The 15,998-nt window shown below is 47.3% G+C and overlaps 1 protein-coding gene and 2 pseudogenes across 3 annotated transcripts in view; 2 read left to right on the forward strand and 1 right to left on the reverse strand.

Annotated features, from left to right (window-relative positions):
• The window catches only part of LOC149354724 (uncharacterized), a 45,779-nt pseudogene extending 44,379 nt beyond the window's left edge, over positions 1 to 1,400 (forward strand).
• The window catches only part of LOC149354717 (uncharacterized), a 371,296-nt gene that overhangs the window by 220,329 nt on the left and 134,969 nt on the right, over positions 1 to 15,998 (reverse strand). The window lies entirely within an intron of this gene.
• LOC149354725 (uncharacterized) lies at positions 1,863 to 10,482 on the forward strand (annotated as a pseudogene).

Genomic DNA, 15,998 nt, shown 5'->3' on the forward strand with positions numbered 1-15,998 from the left:
TCCTCCCACTGCTCGTGTGTTGGGTGTGGCACTAATAACGTTCTGTCCGGTTTTTCCTGACGTTACCAAGATGAATGGTAGAGCGGGGGGCTTGATCCGCGCCAAGGACAGTAACTTGTATATCGTTAGGACCGATAATTGGGCGAGATTGTACGCTATTTTCAAGAACAGCGCGAAAAGACAAAGGCATAAGGAAGACACACACAGACAGTGTGTGTCTTGATTAAGTCCTTGTCTTTTCGCGCTGTTCTTGAAAATTGCGTATCGTGGGGGTCTGATCTTGTGCAAAATGGGAAGACTTGGACATGTGTTTGTATTCTCCTCCAGTCAGTGGCATCCGAGGAGGACATTGTTTGTGTGGCGGCGACAGATGTCTTCTTTCTAGCATAAGGTGTTCTATTATACGGTCCTAGGAGGGGGGCGGGGTTGGGATGGGGATCCGCCCGGTTTGTGAGCGCTGGGGCTTGATCATTCGCTCCCTCATTTCGAGCTTGACCTTGTGATGAAGTGTCGATGTTATTCTGTGTGCGTGTACCCAACAGTGTGCTCGCCCTTCCATGAAGTTTTCCAGCAAGGTAGTACGTTCAGGATTGTTGGGAGTCCGTGACTATGTGCGATGACTTCCCCTGTTGATCTTGAGTGTTGACTTTGAAAGCTATGGCCACTGATGCGGCTTCCGCAGGTTCTTTGATTGAGGCCCTGGTGATTGCCTCTTCTGGTTATCGACCGCACCAATCGCGAAATTTTCTGGGTCGGCATATGCCCCGATGTCCACGTATACAGCTTCTGTTTTTTTATAGTTATTTTGACACTGCTTTGACTCTGGCCCTCCTTCTATCCTTCTGCCGCTCGTGGTGCAGGTGCGTGGGTACCTGGTTGATACCGATGTTTACTCGTAAAAGTTTCAGAATTTGGCACTTGCTCTTACTAGTTCGTAGTGCCTGCCATAGCCCCAGTCTCGTCAAGACATCCCTACCCGCTTGTGTTGTGGTTGGGCGTTTTTTTACCCTGTTGAACCGCTTCCCTGCGCACCTTGAGGGAGTAACGTAATCTGAGTACACAAAGACGTTCTGTTGGTGTCGTTGAAGGAATGCTTAGGGCAGTTTAGTAGGCTCCCCTTATGATGGTATCAATGGCCCGTAGCTAATCCTGCTTACGACTAGGACTTGGAGTAGGCGGAGTGTGTCTTCCTCCTACATCTCTTTCTGATGCCAGATTAACCTTCTAATCATTCTTGATGTTTGGTTAACCGTAGCCTTGAGAGGTTTGACTCTATAATGCTCTCTCAGATTGCTTTGTAACCACAGCCCTAAAACTCAGGTCTTCTATTTTTCCTGACTTTTCTTGTTTCTTATGCGCAGTTCAGTCTCTCCCGGGGTCTTGTCATTTTTCCTGTGTAGCCTGATAATTTCGGATTTCTTCAGGGAGCACTGAAGACCACTCTCCTCGGCAAATTCTCCGACCATACCTATAGCTGCTTGCAGAGCTCTTTCGTTCTGCGCCAAGGATTCCTGTGTAGCCCATATGGTGATGTCGCCCGCGTATAAGATGAAGCCGATATCTTGGAGGATTTGTCAAAATGTTTCAGGTTTCTAGCAGCCTTGTTTAATTAACAGCGAAGTATCTTCGGGCTGAAGAAGATTAGGCGAAGAAAAAGAAGACTCCATTTCGGCACGCGCAGCGCTGCCTACGCTCGTGCAGCGCTTCCAGAACTCCGTAGAGACGTTCCCTGAACCTGACCCCAGAAGGCGGCTATCGTGAGCTCGTCTCCGAGTGTCCTTGGCAGCGGGCATCCCAAGATTCCCATGAAACACCGAGCTGGGACGCGTGGTGGTCTGCCTGGGCCCCGAGGATCTGTCCGCATGCCTCGAGGAGGACCAACCGCGGCAGCACTCGCCAGGCCTGCATCTGCTGCGCAAGAGGCTCCAGTTCGTCGGCGCCCGCTCTGCGCAGGTGAGCCCCACCTTTCATTCGTGCGGACCACACTTCTCGCGATGAGCCTCAAGGATATATCAATGCCAGCTTCAGCGCTGCCATTCCAACCACTTGAATATAGACAAAGCTCCTAGTAATCGTGTGTAATATGCGATGGTGACTGAATTCAGGGTAATTCACGCACCTGCTATAGTCCTTGAGAAGCCGCATCAGCCGCTTTTCTCTCAAGCTCGGTATTTTCGTTAATATTTCCAAGCCGGTGCCCTGAGCCTGTACCTCATATTTCAAATTAGCATATGACCCGTTCAAATGACATGGGTACCACTATTTGCTTATATATGTGTTGAAAACTATTTGGGAGATTGTCTGTGCGCCGCATTTATAACTCTTATACTCCCCGTAGATATGCGATCGTTTATGTGGAATGGGGCGCCAGTACACATTTCGGTTGGAAATTATCCGGGGCGAACTCTTCTCGTCGGGAACAGCCAACGATGTAGTTCTTGATGGCGGCTATGGGAATTTTATAAATTTTTTTTCGTGCCATTTCCATTTCTTGGAAATGGGTTATAAAATGGTTTGGTTTGGTTTATGGGGTTTAACGTCCCAAAGCGACTAAGGCTATCAGAGACGCCGTAGTGAAGGGCTCCGGAAATTTCGACCAGCTGGGGTTCTTTAACGTGCACTGACATCGCCCAGTACACGTTCCTCTAGAATTTCTCCTCCAAAGAAATTGAACCGCCGCGGCCGGGATCGAACCCGCGTCTTTCGGGTCAGCAGCTGAGCACCATTAGCACTGAGCCACCACGGAGGGCTGGGTTAAAAAATTCCGTTTGGCATAATTTCTCAGTCTTAACAGGAAGATCTGCTGATTCAGTGACCGGATTTTTCATGATTGTTTTCGGTCGCCTCCAATACCGATAGTACCGTACTTTTTAATAACCTGCACTATGAGCAGCTATGCTCTAAAATGACATGACGTGTACAGTACGACATGTACTATCGGCCGCAAAAGTTTACGGGATGCTAGCGTGCGGGAAAAATTGACATAGTCATGCAGTGTAGTCGCCTAAAATTTGTCATGTCATGAGGGGACGTTTCATGGTCTGTCGGCTGGGAACAGTACCACGCAACTGGGCATCGAGGCAGAGCTACATTTTTTTTTAAACGAGATCACGCATTCCGTAAACTTCTGCTGCCGAATGTACGTATCGATCATTTGCGTTCGACTTAAAGCAAGCTGTAAACTTTTCATATAAGCTACTACCGCTAAGACTCATACCTGAATCGCTGTTATGCTTCTTTTATCCACTGATAGGTGCAGATTTGTTAGGTATAGCCACACTTTCGAGAGCCACACTGAACATGAGACACCCACGTAAAACATATGGCTTGCTTGTCTCTGGTTTTGTGGGAGGAGTTCACACTGGTTCGATCATTATCTGTCCAAGGGATTCCTGCACAATGAGTGCAAGTGTGCTCATGGAGAGTGACGCGTACTGTGACTGAAATAAGCATGAAATAACTTTATTCTGGCAATTAATGTGTACACAGTCCTGTAACTCTTTGATCTATGTATAATCTCGGCCATATTATTAAGAAGCACGCTTCGTGGTTCAATCTCTTGTCCCGCCATACCCAGTGAAAATTATGATGTAATTTTTGCATACGTTTACACATGCCCACGATGAGCACATGTACGAACCTAAGGAACCATTAAACGTTTTTTACGGAACGCGTGAGAAACTTTCAAACGCCGAAGAGCGCTGCGTAACATTTTGGCAGCACCAGTGCATTGTGGAAGCCAGCAGTGTGCATGTTAGCAATGTTGCATTTTAAACGTGTTCCTGGAAAAAAAATCCTTCCGAAGAAATGCAAGACTATGGTTCTGTTTTGGGGACCATATCGTAGATGGGGCCGAAATATGCTTTAGCAGACATGCACTACTGTACATTTATCTAAAGGAATCTTTTTTTTTGCTTTGGCTCCGAAGCTGCAGCAGGGAACAAACCACTACGTATATCAAGTATTCGCCATTTTTCGTAAGTGCCGGGGCTGCGGGAAACAATACACGCGAATATCCTTGGCCCCAGGACAAAGCCGAGCTGCACCCTGCGGCGCTGTTGCCCAACGTGCTCGCGAACGTGCGCTGTACGCACAACGCCACTCGCATCGCCGACTAGAGCCTTTCGCTCGGGTGTCTCTCCTGCAATGCACAGCTGAGCGAGGAAAAAAGTGGTGAGTACAGTCGCAACCAGGCGCCGCATTTCATAACGTTTAACTTCGCTCTCCATTTACCTGGTCCCTTCTCGTTGGTCGCTGGTCCCGGTGACATAGGCCGTGGCATAAGGCGTCACACTGGTCGTGGCAGAAACACGTCCACGATGCCATTAGTTGCACAGACGCATTCCGTGGTGATGTCCTACTCCCGGTCCGGCGCTGACGACGACGAATAACTGAGAAAGACGACCGGTTTGACGCGACTGAGGAGCGTTATCGGCGCGAATCCCGTGTCGGTAGAGAAACTGTGCGGTAGTTGTCGGTCGATATTGCGATCCCTGTGACTCAGCTGTACTGGATCCAGCAGCGCCCTGACCAAACCAGCGGTTTCTGTCACTTGTGTTCTGCACCCGCTGCTGCTTTCATCACGTAATGCGTCTTGGCCAAGCGTACCGAAAACGAGGGAATGTATGTCAACATGGCATTGAACAGCCTAAACCTGGCATTACCAGGAGCGTTTAAGATTTGTTCTGGAAATCAAACAACCGTTTGGAAGCATGCTTGTATGAGGCTTGAATACTTTCAGAGTGTCTAATACGCTGAACACGATGATTGCTGCTGCAGTACAAAGTGTTGCAACTTCCTCCCATCATATGCATTATTTAGCTATTAAGCGCGGTAAGAAGAGACGGTAATTGCCCCCCGGACACCAACAGCGCACTCTGTTGTCCAGCGAAACGTTGTGGGTGAAAACACAATATAACTGCTTTGATCTGAACTGAGAGGGGGAAGGGAATCTGCCAGGGCTTCAATGCCAGATCGACTCATCTTTCAACGCAGGCAATACAACGAACAGACAGGTGCTAAAGTTCCTAACTTTTTTATCAACTACCGCAATGCTCTGCATTCCACCTACCAATAATGAAAATAGTCAAGAAAATCAAAGCTTCTCGTGTAAACAGCAAAGAGATATACCGCTATGCTGGCTCAGCGAACCTGGTTTACGCATTCCTTGCAAAAAGCCGTCCTTGAAACGAGATGTCCGCAACGTGGACGTCCGCAACTGCCGGGGCCGTATTTTGTAGACTTGACTGCAATTTAGCGGGATTTCACAGATCACGGCGGAGACGCACTTCACGAACGCCGTATAATACTCCATGCAGCGCGGCCAACCTGCTTGAGGCCGAAAAACCCTCAGGCACACCACACACATTGAACCACTCCGAATGGATAGGGTGTGCCTGTACTGTGTGGATGTTAGGAGAGCGAACACATTCGGCGCATTTTTAAAACTGTGTGTAGATCATGTACTATCGGGGACCAATTCTTCGTTCATCTGTTCGGCAGGCCTGCTTTTCTGGTGTGGTTTGCCATTCATACGAGTCAACAGCAAGCACAACCAAAGACAGTGAATTGGTTTCCTTCAATCCGCTGTCCTGGCTGCTGAAGCTACCGTGCAGCAGATGTACGCCAGATATCCCTAAGGAAACAAAATGAAGCGATGGTCCTTTTAATTTCTTACAGGTTCATGGGTCAATAGGATTGCTCGAGGTCGAGGTAGATACATTCAACAGACCGTATCTGACGTGAAGGTAATGTTAGTATATAAACACTGAAATTTCTCAAGGTCTGGCTATTGTTAAGCGAGAGTGACTGCCTTCTGATGACGTTTAAGAACGGATTAAAGTTCTTTCGCACATTCAATGTGCCTCATATTAGGGTCCTCTTTAAAAACAGTCCAATAACCGGCTATCCATAGTTAAAGTCGAACTTTCTCACAGTCAAAACAGCAACCAGCACAACTAGATCACGATCAGTATTCGTTAGGAAGGTATTTTATAGTACAGGCTCCACACAAGATCCAATACAAGAACTCTTGCGCTGAACAAGGACCTAATGATCAAATTGAGCGAAGGTTGCGACGAAAGTGGATGGCACTGACCGAAAGGTGATGAAAAACCACGAACGAAGCCTACGGGATCTCCTGAATGTCGAGAACTCCAGATATGCGAAATACAACATGAACTCGGCTGAGGCGTGTGTAATTGCACATAAAAAGAATAAGAACTCACTGCGGTATCTCGAATTACTGACTATTCAGATGACGGCGAATGGGGTTAATCGCAATGACAGAAAATTGCCTTCAATCTTAGTAAAATGCCAGGGTTCGTTCATGCAACTTATATAAAACGAACTACTACGCTTTACCTCATTGCGAACAAACCAAAAACGTTTTTTCGTCACTGTACTTCCGGTCGGTGCCATGTGTACGTCATGTGCTGTCGCGTTGGAAAGGAACGCGAACAAATGCGGCGCTATGCGCATCGCTGTTTGAACTTCTTTTTAGCTATTTTACCTGGGTGGTAAGCAAAAGACGTTAAAATCGTCCTGGAATCCTAGAGGACACTAGTATCTTTTTGCTATCCCCAAAGTGAGAGCGTGATAGAAAGAAATGCAAACGGTGGAGTGCCTAGGCTCAGCTTTGTTCGCATTTCTTTCCATTTCCCCTACACCATCCCGATCAGACGGGATTCCGTTAGGCTCTTGAGTTCAAACAAAGGTTGTGTTAGGCAAAATTCTAGTACGGTCATAAACTGTCCCAGGTCAATACGACGAGAAATTAACTCACACATCAACGTGTCATATTGTGGAATCATGGAATTTAAATTTTTTAAAATAATAGCAAGAATTGTCGAAGTGTACCTCTAGGCTCACACCTTCACGAATATTCTTGGGGAGTTATTGTGTGTGTGTGCATGTGTATGTTTGTGTATGTGCATTTATTATAAACACTCCCTGCAGAACACACATTACGTAATGCGCTAATAAAGCGTGATGCGTCATTTCTCATGCAAAGAGGCTCTACCCTGCACCATTAGCGTGTTTGTTATAGAGCCTACAACTGCAGACATTTAAATTGTAATATCAGCCTCCAAAAAGGTCGAAATGCTTCTTCATTCTCAAAAATGGAGGAGGACAGGAGCCTAATATCGAATAGTAAGAGTTTTTGTTTTCTCTTGAGCAATACAAATGCGGGTCTGGTGTTTAGGTGGTCCTCCTTATGTCCCCCCAAACAGCGCGGAAAATTTTTTCTTACCAGAGGAGTCCGCTATTACAACGAATTGTTATTCGCGTCCAAGCATTTCGCTGCGGTGAGTTAAGGACGGCGCTTTATGGGCGGATAGCGAATTTTTATGCTACATTATTTATAAAAATATAATTTTGCGCGAAATGTGCACAATGTATGATTGTGAAAAGTATAGCCTCTTAAAGTAGGCTCGCTACTAAAATCATCTAAAGAATGACCTAAAGGTTGTAGCCATTTTTCCTTGGCATCAACTGTGCATCAGTTTTATCTGTGAACCGCACTTTCGAGGCGATCTGAAAAGTTCCGCTGGACTCGAGGACGTTGGCTCTCGCAAATATCACCGCAAAAGCTTTGCAAACGAAATTATCTATAACATGCGAGCAGATCGACAATGTTCTCACACTAGGTTGGAAGATGCCACACGTGGTTGCTCTTACCCTCGCAGTTCCTGTGGAGAGACTCGCGAGCATATCTCCATCCCAGCGGTCTCCCGTTTCAAGTGCCCCCTAGCCGAAGATACCGACGTCGACTGCAGCGACGAGGGCACCGACGGCGGCGCCTTGGGTGGGCTCATGCTCGGTCCCGACCAATGGCTTCCAGCGTGGCCGCGATAGGCGCCACCGAGTAGCAGCAGCCGCCGCCGCAGGGGTCACCCACCTCGCCAACGGTAAGCATTGTCGCCGATACGCACATGCAGCTCGTTAAGTGCTAAGGAAAAAGGGGCTAACTGCGTTCAGAATTTGGGCTTTTGAGTGAAATTTTGTTTGGTCATGGAGCTCTGAACCTGTGGGGGGGCCCTTTCTGTAAAGGATGTGGTTTTGCGTCTGACTTGCTGTAGTCAAGGTACCGCCGTTGAATGATTGGCTGGCTTCTGGGTCATACATTGTGGCTCGTTTTGCACCGTCAGCGTGCCAGAGCTCGCGATAGTGACGAGAACTCTCATCCTCTCTCTTGTGATGCCTAGGACCTCTAATCGGGGCTCTCCAGCCTGCCTGGAGGTCCGCGACTTAGAAGAAAAGCCCTTAGGCTGCATATTTTTGACAAAGGCTGTACGGGTACCACCTGTTAGTGTCATCTTCATCGTCATATTCAGCCCAGTTGCAGCCATTGCAGCAGGAGAACCTCGCACGAGAATCGGTGATTCTCGTGCAGCAGGAGAATCGGTGAGTGGGAGCCTTAGTGCTCGCGCAGGGAGAAAAAGTTAGGAGACACTTTGGCGACTAAAGTGGTGCAAGGCGAAAGCCTGAGTACAGCATTCTGCCACGAATGTGGTTGTGAATGATGATTCAAGTGCTGCCGGCGAATGACGCGTCCTTTGGCTGTCTGCTTGTGTCACTGATGTCTGGTGAAGATATTAAGCTTCGCCTGTAAGAGTGGAACGCGACAGCGTCTTGCAATGCTGCCAGGGAGGCCACAGAACGCCATCGCCCGTTTGGCTCTACGCCTTGCTGTACGGTAAATTTATTTTTGAGGAAAGGAAATGTATTTCTCTCGCATATCTGGGTGGACACCTGAACCTCGCCGTAAGAGAAGGGGGGAAGATGGGAGTGAACGAAGACGCCGTATTATTTAGACGCGCCTTTGTTTATTCCAAACCATTCAGCTGGCATGGCGGAGTGGCTAGCGTGCTCGTGTCGCACTCCGGAGACGCTGGCTCGGTTCCCCAACTCGACCAATTTCGTAATCAGTTTTATTTATTTATGTGGTCTGACTAGAAAGGTTAATTAGGCTATTTGATATTTACATTATTTAATTCTATCCATAGTGTTCTGTCATTCACCTGTCAAATGTTGGAACTGTCTACGATGTTCGACACAATGTATATGAAACGAGGAACGTCGAAACGGGCAATGTCGAACTGGGTGGGGAAGTGGGTGGTGTTGGAGCGAATGCGGCTTCGGCCGATTATCTGTTTTTTCAGCAGCGTCTGCTTCCGCGGACGCGGTTGTTGTTGCGACGCGCGTCTTTCTTTTCTTTTCCTCTTTCTTCTCACCTCTTGATTCTCCTCTATCTTAATTAGGCTAATTTATTAATTAAGCAATTAACTAAACTCAATCCCACTTAGTTGGAACATCTCTATACGATCCCTTTAATTGGTTGCATGGTTACTAGCCAAAGTACAATTGGCCCCATTTGAAATTCGCGCACTGCGACGTCACGAGCATTTTGACCAATTGAAAAGCGTGACATTTCTGTTGACAACTCCTGCTTACAACGATGAGGCATTAAAGACTTCTGCCTTAATTATGCGGCCACTTACGCACCTTAAGAGGGCAGTGAGGTATCGATGTGTTCTAGATCCAATGCGCACGGATGTAAGCTGATGAAGACGACGACATCCAAAGCACAGTGTGTGAGAGATTGCAAGAGAGTTAAACAAGAGGAATGTCCGACTGCCGCGATGGAGTAGTACAGCATCGGATCGAACTCCTTGGGCTCATTATTTTGGACGAAGGCTGCACATACACCGAAATACTGTACATATAATACGGATAATTTAGCGTAGATTTAGCGTGCGAATTAGGTGCACATCGGTTCCGGTATTGATTTGAGGACTGGTTTTCAAAGGTCAAGCAAGCTTCAGTCGAAGATGGGAGAAATCGGTGTGTGGGAAACTAAAAAAACTCAACTTCAAGCCATTAGCTTGGGCTTAGATCACGTGAGCGCCACTATTGGCTGAAAAGTTCTGTTCCATCACTAAAATTTTTAATATTAAATTTCAGGCCTTTTAACAAATAAGTACACCCGGAATCCTACATATTTCCTGTTGAAGTCCTTCGCTTGCGAGTCATAACGATACTTTTGTTTCTAGCCCTCAGGAAGCGAACCACTGTCTTACAGTAACAGCTAAGTCGCACGTTGGCTATGCAATGCTAGACAGGGCATCCTGGGTATAGGTTCAACTTTGTCCACCGAATGCATCCGCAGGCCGTGTCCGTGCCACTGCGCTCTGTTCGGCAGCGCTGTGCACGAGAGCGGGCCACGAGCATGTGCTTGGAGGACCGGCGGCTGCCATCAGAGGTCGGTGGCTGCGTGATCGGTTGCGGCCCGATGCCCACCGTGCCAGGCGACCGGCACTCGGCGAGGGGAGCATGGGGACCTCCTCGGCTGGCAGCTCGGCGCTGTACTTGGAGAGCCTGTGGCGAGTGTGGGCTGCGGTGGTCTCCTGCGAGACCTTGTGCTGGATGCCGTGCTCCGTGGTGCGCTCACAAGGACTAGACAGGGCGCCTCGGCAGTAGCTCGCCCAGGGGGGACTCAATGTGACAACGCGATTTTTATTTTGTTATTTTTTTGTTAATAAAGGAACGCGATAGTTTCAAGCAGCGCCTTCGTGGTTTGTAGCCCTATTTAGAGTTTCGCACTTTGTGCCTTGTGCTTGAGCATGTGCTTTATTACCTTACTGCTTCAACGCACTGTTCTTCCATACCAGATTGAAGCCCTGCTATCGAGAGGAATTGTTTACAGCTGAATGTGAGTGAAGGACGAGAGGGACACATACCTGCTCAGCGAATGCCTTTCTTCCGCAACGCAAAGCGAGAACCCTCTCCTATCTTAATGCGAAGCAGCTCATATGAGCCGCATAATTTGAAGAATGTGCAGCCCCGTTGGCTCGTTTGAGGAAATGAATTTTATGACCAAGACGTCCTACCAATTAAGCTACAATCGGGTTAGGGGGCTTGTGCCAAGCACGCACAGTGGCGGAAGTTTGCGTCTTCGCTCACTGCATTGTATTTGATGTCATTGTGTACAACAGACGCAGGCAAGCCAATTTGAGGTTACATGCTCATGATCAAACTGTATTGTGAAAAGACCGATACCCCCTTGAATGGGGCGTGCATGACTGCTGTGCCCGCTCTTGTGGCGCCATTGATTTTACATCTTTATGGAGGCATGCAGTGGTCGGTCATCCCTTCAATGGGGAAAGGGTAAACCTTCTTCATACTCATTGTAGCTACGTAATATATGCCCCAATACGCCGCCACTCGTATAATTTTAAGATCTGCGCGAGGAAGAGCGGTACCGAAACCTTTTGTGATGACACATAAAAATTTTTATAAATCTGAAAAAGGAAACCAAGTGAAAAAAATGACAAACGTTACGACTGCTCTATTTTAAATATTGTTATGCTAATCCAGTCTTTCATGTAACATGAAAAAAGTTCTTCAGGCTAGGTACTGTGACGTTGGGGTGAAGTGCACACAGGAATGAAGCAATGCCCCATAGAAGAGGCGTGAACATTTCCACCTCTCCACACGACCGACGTCACACGGGTCGTCTGCGCCTCCGTTGCGGCTGGAGCGTGAACGGATATTGCAAACGAATATTTGCCCGGTAGGTGATTTCTCGCAAGCTAAGAATTGCATCAACCGCTAGTTTTACATGCGAAATTAAGCAGAACTTCGTTCTTAAGGATGCTTTTTGCTGCTTACAATAAAAAAAATTGCAGCCATGCTCATGACTCTCTAGTAATAAAAGCTTTCTTTGAAACGCATTTATTTTTGGAACACTGAACAGGATTAAGTGACTGAACGACAAGGAATGATGTATCAATTGAATTACCCCTAAGGCCCCAAAGTGAGTGAAAACATTCTTGGTGGTGAGATTGCAGCGGGACATTAACAAAGAATGAGCAGTAACGTATGGAATACGAGGCTGACTTACAACTGACAATTAATTTAATAGTTTAATAATAGCCAGCATCTTTGAAACGAAGAGGAAAAAACAAGTAAAAGAAAACCACGAACAACCCACCATGATTTCCCGCACTTACAATAGCCCGATGTCACCGACAAGGCGAGCTTAAGCGTTAATACGAAAGGGAAATTTGGCGCGATAACAAAAAATACGCTGAGAAAATGTGCAGTAGCACTGGTTCATTCCTCCAATAAAGTAAGCAAGTTAGTTTTTCTGCACACAAGCAGTCGAAATGGAATGCTCTATAGCAGCTTTTATAGTTCATGTTTTCAGTAATATCAAGCAAGTGTTCTCACTTAATAGCTGGAGTAAGTACATGGCCTATGTGTTCGTACAATGACACACTTGACTGCATCTTTTATAATGTTCCTTCGCATCGACCTCGTCTAATATGCACTCACGAACTCTACCTTTCTGAGCCCCTTAGTGCAAAATATGAATTTAAGAATCGGTTCATTCACGTCTCCTCTTCCAGAACACAACACAGCGACATGGCACATAACTGATGATATTAACAACGTCCTGCCTCTTGATCCAGAAGGTAAGCACTTACTCAAAGAGGACAGATACATCAAAGGGTATCCAGCTAGCTAGATGCATTCCAAATAGAAGAGGCGTTAGGAGGCAGGTAGAAGCATTTTTCTGGACCAGGATGGGAACCATGGGCCTGTTTCACCAGAACCACTACTTCATATGATAGCATCAAAGAACGTTTTGATATTGACACTGTGAATGTCGTTTTTGCAGGCATGCGCGTCGCGAAGGGCGTCCACAACGTAAGCACACAAGATAAAAGAACCCGCTTCTTATATTCTAAACAATCTTCTCACTGCTAAACATTAGCATCGTCAGCCGGAATTATCGCAGCAACGAACTTGTTTATATGTTTCTCACACAGGAGTGCGAAATTATGCTCGCGAGTTTCGCATATCCAAACGAAGCACAGGGCACGAGCGTCTAGCTGAGGGAATGGGCGAACACAGCCGACGGCGCTCCGTCTCGTTGTATCGTTGAAAAAAATCCTAGAGTGGTTTCAAAGCCGCGAACACCGCAGAACGTACAGGCGGCCAAATCATTAGCTGGCGTGCCCGACAGCTGCTTTTTCTGCGCTTCTGCGCTTTACGGCGAGGCGAAGTTGCGGAAAGCTCTAAAGTATGCACGGACTCAGTGAGCTGGTGCTTAGATTTAATATTACGCAAGTTTGCTCCGTCATAAGCCGCAGGAGCACGGAAAACGCGGCCGTCATTCACGCCAGCTAAATATTTGGCCGGCTGTACACATTCACGGAGGATGCACGCAACACCATTCATACCTCAGTAGTTCGTCGATTAACTTGCTTCCGAACATTTCTGTGTGTTGCGAGACCGACACCTGCCTGGGCCGAAGGGCAGACGCTGGTGCGGGCAGGCTCTCTTCACGACCAAGTTCTCATGCCTTACTGTTAGTACTGGCATAGAATGTGATGTGCTTGCGTCCTCACCAGATAGGCGGGTAATGCACCTGAGCCCTTATGCCTCTTCATTTCTTCGTTTTCATAACCACTCACTCGCCCACAACACACCACTGCCTTCCGTCAGCGTGAATTGGGCCTAAATCCTCTCGCTCCGTGGCTTCGTCGCTTGCTGTTAGGTAACACGCGCCGTGAGATAGAAATAGGCGGTCCCTTAAGACGCACTAGACACTTATCCGTCTATGACATCACGCACAGGATCCGTGAAGAATATTTTTCTGGCGTAAAAAAAGCACCAAACACAACAAGCTGCAGAAAAGTACTATGGGCAAGCTTCGTCGGGACATCTTTCTCTATGTGTGGCTTGATTTTCACCGTCCACTCTTATTTTGTCAACGGACCACTGTCCAGGCCAGTCGATGCCTTCCTTGTCGAGGGGCATTGAATGAAGGCAGGACACTGTAGACGTGAAGAAACACTTGACAGAACTCTGACGAACTTAGTGGTGAGTACTATCGGCTGGGCTCTGCATGCATACATGGCTATATTTTGTAGCTAAAAATCATAAGTAATCGGAAACCGCTGATCAAAGAGTAGAATTGTATACGCCGTTGCGACGACCGTTAGGGAAAAAAAATCTTTGTGCATGCAGCAACATATGCACAGGATAACTCTCGTCTCGTGGCGGATAAAAAACGACGACGGGAATTCCTGAGGATTGATAAAGCGCTGTAAGACCAGACTCGCAGCATTTCCCCTTTATAGAAAACAGATACCTGAAGCGTACAATGATAGATGAGAGTATAACGAAAATAAAAATTGACAGTCCACCATCAAATGAAACCCAGAAGTAAGCAGGAGACATGGCTCAGTCCTGGCCTGGTCCGCGTCATTGAGATGTTCCATGGGTGCGATATCGTTGTTGAGGTCTACCCGGAGGCGCGTGGCATCCTCACTTCGCGGACTGCTGTCGCGGAGAGGTTGCGACAATTGGCGGCAAAGGCGCATGCGCAATAAGCATGGCCGGCTGCTCTTTCCTTGCATGCGCCTGGTGCTGCTCAATCTCGTCGGCTCCCGGCGGCAGCGCTTTGCGAAGCGCGGGGGCTATTCGCTTCCTTGTTACGCACTCATATATCTTCGACCTGTACAGGCCAAAACAATATAGGAGCCATTCTTCACTCATTCCTGATTGTTGAATCGATATATCCACGAATCGGTCACCTGGGTTCTGTTCTTCATCGCGTCTGCAGAGAATGCAGCACTGATCATTTGGGACTCTGTGCAAAACTTCACGACTTGTCGGGCTGCTTCCAATCTCTAAAGATAGTCGCTTAAGCGTGGTGCCAAGCGTGACCATGGCTTGCCTGCTGTCAGCTCCATTGACTGGCGTCATTTTTTGTGTTTCTTGCTCCACGATGTTTTAGGCGAACTCCAGTAATCGATGAATGCCACCAATGTCTTGTATTCAGCGTCACCGTACTTGGCGACCATATCGACGATGATTTTGTTTAGGCTGCTTCTGGGGTCATTTTTCCGAGGCCAGTGACGGGGCTGTCGTCTTTGGATGAGTTATCTCGCTCTGTGATGCATTCTCAGCTTTCTATGCTCAGGAGTAAATCAGTTCTCCGGTTTATCAAGCCATTTGGGAGCGCCGTGGGTCAGAAGAAGGTTCCCAACAATATGTTTTAACTTAAGCAGAATGCTTAAGGGTCAGTCTACTCACGGAGGTGAGTGCATAAATAATGGCGAATTCTATTAGTTGGCAGCCTATGACGTCAATATTTAGGGAACTGCTCCCTGTTTAGGCAGGAATTTATATTTTAATTTGGCGTTAAAGTCGCGTAAAAATGCGTGGTGGCGACCCCTAACGTTCTTTTTGTTGCAGCCGGTGGTAGACTTTTTTTTGTAGAAGCTTAAGTGAATATACTACGTATCGTTAGTATGCGCCAATGTCAAAGATACGTACGTTTTGTTCTAGTAAACTGCAGACTCACTCACCGCTCACTTTTTCTGTAAATCCCATGAATATTTATTGTTTAACATTGCCTAATCATATTTTTAAAACAGTTTTTGAGAAAACAAGGGGCTTGCCGACGCCGCCGCTAAGCATGCATTGGGGTTGCCGTCTCTATGTCTGCTATAAGGGCGCGTTCACATTTGTCCAAAAATCCGGCGAGCGAAGCGGATTCGCTCGCCGCAGAAATTTGGCCCTGTTCTCATCTGTTGACGTCCAGGCGAGGCGGAACCGCCTCGCATCTGCTGTTTCTCGCTTTTGCACCCCACTTCGTCGCTCGCTGCGTACAGAGATGTGAGAAAAGCGGATAAATTTGCGCTACCTACGTACCATAAACATCTGCATGCTTACGTACGCTAAACGCAGGCGCATTCCTGCTTTTAGTTGAGCGTATGCTATCAGAGACGCATAAATAAACTCAGCTGATAGTTCCGCCATCTGGATGTCAGGACGGGAACCATTACTGGAAATAAACGGGCTCTCCTCTTAAGCCTAGAAGCGGCATATAATTGTCACCCTAATTAAAAAAAAATAAAGGAAGTTTATCTCTTAAAATTTTCCTTATAGTCGAGGTAAGAAGAAGGGAAAGACTGATG

The sequence above is a fragment of the Amblyomma mixtum genome, chromosome 3, assembly GCF_055824585.1.
Source record: "Amblyomma mixtum isolate Tamu chromosome 3, ASM5582458v1, whole genome shotgun sequence".
Classification (NCBI taxonomy): Eukaryota; Metazoa; Arthropoda; class Arachnida; order Ixodida; family Ixodidae; genus Amblyomma; species Amblyomma mixtum.